The 4,084-nt window shown below is 72.1% G+C and overlaps 1 protein-coding gene across 3 annotated transcripts in view; it reads left to right on the top strand.

Moving 5' to 3' along the window:
- Positions 1 to 705: 705 nt before the first annotated feature.
- Positions 706 to 4,084, top strand: part of Prox1 (prospero homeobox 1) — a 60,733-nt gene continuing 57,354 nt past the window's right edge. The window contains exon 1 of one of the 3 annotated variants that reach the window (XM_048809397.1): positions 706 to 1,230. The gene's annotated coding sequence lies outside the window, so the exon portion shown is untranslated. Of the gene's footprint in view, positions 1,231 to 3,331; positions 3,980 to 4,084 lie in introns of those variants that run through there. The other 2 variants (XM_048809395.1, XM_015483650.2) reach the window with 2 other exon arrangements.

Genomic DNA, 4,084 nt, shown 5'->3' with positions numbered 1-4,084 from the left:
GGGGACAGCGCGGGCCAGGCTGCGGCCGACGTTCCCCGACCGCGGCCGACGCTCCCCTGGCTCAGTAGCGCACCGGGAGCAGGTGGCTGCCCTCTGTGCCCCGGCGCGCGCCGAGCCCGGGCGAATGGAGCCCGGCGGCTTTCCCTGCGGCGGTCTAGGAAGAGGCAAAGGCCGCGGGAACCTGGCGGGGACAGGCGAGGCGAGCGGGCAGGGCGGTGTGGACCCCCACGGGCCGCGCGGGCCACAGGACTCGCCCTCCGCAGGGATCGCGCCGCCTCCACGGCAGCAGCATCTCGCGCTCGCTTTCTCGGTCCCTGAGGCCGCAACACCTAGTGCGGGGCCGCGGCGAGGAAAGGCGGGCGAGGAGGGAGGGGGACACCAGGAGGAAGCCCCGAGCGAGAAGCACCGCTCCCGCCAGGAGAGGAGCCTTCCCGCCCATCCCGAAACTTTTCCAACAATCGCAGGCGTAATCCTCGCAGGTTCTGGCAGCCCCGAGTCGCCATCGGGGAGGAGGCTTGGCAAACACACACACGTGTCCCCCCTCCCCCCGGCACACAGGCGGAGGTACACAGGCACCCCAGGAGGGACCGGGCCTCTCGGGAGGTGACTGAGGGCGTGAAGGCAGCAGGCGGCCACACAGCTGAAAGAAACTCCCCGAAAGCCGGAACGAGCGCTTAAAAACCTGCACCAACTCGGAAGGGTAGCGGTACCCGGAGGTTTTGCGTAACTTTGCCCACTGCGCCCCCGCGTGCAAAGGCGTCCCCTCGCACTCACACCCTCACCCCACCCCACTCCCGCTCCGCTGCGGCCCGAGCCTGCCTTTGTATTTCGGTGACAGCGAAAGATGTGCTGATCTGAACCAGTGGTGGTTGTGGGGGTGGTGTGTGTGTGTGGAGGGACTGTAAATTGGGTGAATTCCACCTCCTGACAGCACCAGATACGGAGAGAGCTAGCACCGGGTTCTCCCCGAAGGCGTCCCCTCCTCTTCTCTCTGACCTTGGGTCTCCAGCTTTTTCACTATTATGGGTTGAAGAAGATAAAGCACAAGCAGATCGATGTGTGTCTTTTACTGAAACCACAGCCTTTCCAAATCGTAGCCCTCAAAGAGCTTGGTGGGGTTGGAGAAAGGCAAGTTATTTCGGGGAGCAAGAGCACCCCTCGGAAGGTTCGCACGCGGCCTGGCGGGCGCCTAGCCCGGCTCAGCGCGGCCGGGCGAAGTGGCTGGATTATGTAAGTAACAGCCCTCCATGTGCTCACGACCATCTGTTAATATCTTGATATTGGAAAGTTCGGTGCCTGAGGCAAAGCCAGGGTTGGCGGCAAAGAGCTTCCAGCCTACTCCTTATTACTTCAGGGCAGGGAATGTACCTTCCTTTGATCGTTTTCACCCACTTCCATAAAATCAAGTAGTCGTGTGACCCTTAAATCACTGACAACTCCTCTTCCCCGCGGGTGTGTTTGTGGGGGACCGGTGATTTTCTTCGAGGTCACCTTATTGTAATGATTCCTTCCAATGAATCTATACTTTTATGACAACTGCACTCCTTTAGGTAAAAGGCAAGATTCTTATTTGGAGGTGGGGGCTTTATTTTATTTTAAAAATTATGATTATTTTTTCTCTCAGCACCTATGAGTCTAAATTCTTGTAAGGGTTATATTTCAACTTATTTGGAGTGATTTCTCTTGTTTATTTTGAAAGCTGTTGGTTAAACAAACATCACTCGGAGGCTTCTAAGCAATGGGGTTCCCAAGAGAGAAACGCTGCAGCTGCTACTTGCTACTGATCTTGTGGCATTTCACTTTCTCCCCCCCCCCCCCCCCCCCCCCCCCCCCCCCCCCCCCCCCCCCCCCCCCCCCCCCCCCCCCCCCCCCCCCCCCCCCCCCCCCCCCCCCCCCCCCCCCCCCCCCCCCCCCCCCCCCCCCCCCCCCCCCCCCCCCCCCCCCCCCCCCCCCCCCCCCCCCCCCCCCCCCCCCCCCCCCCCCCCCCCCCCCCCCCCCCCCCCCCCCCCCCCCCCCCCCCCCCCCCCCCCCCCCCCCCCCCCCCCCCCCCCCCCCCCCCCCCCCCCCCCCCCCCCCCCCCCCCCCCCCCCCCCCCCCCCCCCCCCCCCCCCCCCCCCCCCCCCCCCCCCCCCCCCCCCCCCCCCCCCCCCCCCCCCCCCCCCCCCCCCCCCCCCCCCCCCCCCCCCCCCCCCCCCCCCCCCCCCCCCCCCCCCCCCCCCCCCCCCCCCCCCCCCCCCCCCCCCCCCCCCCCCCCCCCCCCCCCCCCCCCCCCCCCCCCCCCCCCCCCCCCCCCCCCCCCCCCCCCCCCCCCCCCCCCCCCCCCCCCCCCCCCCCCCCCCCCCCCCCCCCCCCCCCCCCCCCCCCCCCCCCCCCCCCCCCCCCCCCCCCCCCCCCCCCCCCCCCCCCCCCCCCCCCCCCCCCCCCCCCCCCCCCCCCCCCCCCCCCCCCCCCCCCCCCCCCCCCCCCCCCCCCCCCCCCCCCCCCCCCCCCCCCCCCCCCCCCCCCCCCCCCCCCCCCCCCCCCCCCCCCCCCCCCCCCCCCCCCCCCCCCCCCCCCCCCCCCCCCCCCCCCCCCCCCCCCCCCCCCCCCCCCCCCCCCCCCCCCCCCCCCCCCCCCCCCCCCCCCCCCCCCCCCCCCCCCCCCCCCCCCCCCCCCCCCCCCCCCCCCCCCCCCCCCCCCCCCCCCCCCCCCCCCCCCCCCCCCCCCCCCCCCCCCCCCCCCCCCCCCCCCCCCCCCCCCCCCCCCCCCCCCCCCCCCCCCCCCCCCCCCCCCCCCCCCCCCCCCCCCCCCCCCCCCCCCCCCCCCCCCCCCCCCCCCCCCCCCCCCCCCCCCCCCCCCCCCCCCCCCCCCCCCCCCCCCCCCCCCCCCCCCCCCCCCCCCCCCCCCCCCCCCCCCCCCCCCCCCCCCCCCCCCCCCCCCCCCCCCCCCCCCCCCCCCCCCCCCCCCCCCCCCCCCCCCCCCCCCCCCCCCCCCCCCCCCCCCCCCCCCCCCCCCCCCCCCCCCCCCCCCCCCCCCCCCCCCCCCCCCCCCCCCCCCCCCCCCCCCCCCCCCCCCCCCCCCCCCCCCCCCCCCCCCCCCCCCCCCCCCCCCCCCCCCCCCCCCCCCCCCCCCCCCCCCCCCCCCCCCCCCCCCCCCCCCCCCCCCCCCCCCCCCCCCCCCCCCCCCCCCCCCCCCCCCCCCCCCCCCCCCCCCCCCCCCCCCCCCCCCCCCCCCCCCCCCCCCCCCCCCCCCCCCCCCCCCCCCCCCCCCCCCCCCCCCCCCCCCCCCCCCCCCCCCCCNTATAAGAGACAGTATATATATATATATATATATATATATATTTTTTTTTCCTCCCAAGTTCTCTTGCCTCGCTATCCCCCCTTGAATCCGAAGGCGCCTCGCGATTGGGTGCTGGGGCCGGGTACGTCAGTCAGACTGTGACGTGCAGTCTTCCTGTTTCCTTCAGCTGTGTCTTAAAGTAAATCTTGTTGTGGAGCGGAGCCCTCAGCTGAGGGAGCGCTCTGAAATAATACACCATTGCAGCCGGGGAAAGCAGAGCGGCGCAAAAGAGCTCTCGCCGGGTCCGCCTGCTCCCTCTCTGCTTCGCTCCTCTTCTCTTCTTCCCTCTTCTCTCTCTTCTCTTCTGCTTTCTTCTCTCCTCTTCTCGTCTCCTGCTTTCTCCTCTTCCCTTTTCTCCTCTCATTTTCTTTTTTCTCCGCTTCTTTCCACTCCTCTCCCCCCTCGCCCCTTCTCTCCAGCTCTCCTCTCCCCTCCCCGCCCTCCCTCTCTCTCCCCTCTCCCTCTCCCACTCGCCCGCTCGCTCGCTCTCGCACAGACTCACCGTCCCTTGTCCAATTATCATATTCATCACCCGCAAGATATCACCGTGTGTGCGCGCGCGTGTTTTCCTCTCTCAGCCGGCAAAGAGAGAGAGAGAGAGAGAGAGAGAGAGAGAGAGAGAAGAGAGAGACGTCCAGGCCCACTCGCTCTCGTGCACCGCGTAAGTATCTTCTCTCCCTCGTGACGTCCCCCGTCCCCTTTTCCAGAATCCACTTGCCATCTGGCTTGTTTTTGATGGAAGGAAGAAAGAGCCTCCATACTACAT

The sequence above is a fragment of the Marmota marmota genome, unplaced genomic scaffold (genome assembly GCF_001458135.2).
Source record: "Marmota marmota marmota unplaced genomic scaffold, marMar, whole genome shotgun sequence".
NCBI lineage: Eukaryota > Metazoa > Chordata > Mammalia > Rodentia > Sciuridae > Marmota > Marmota marmota.
The sequence above is the reverse complement of the archived record's forward strand: the minus strand, read 5'-3'. Positions and strand labels throughout refer to the sequence as shown.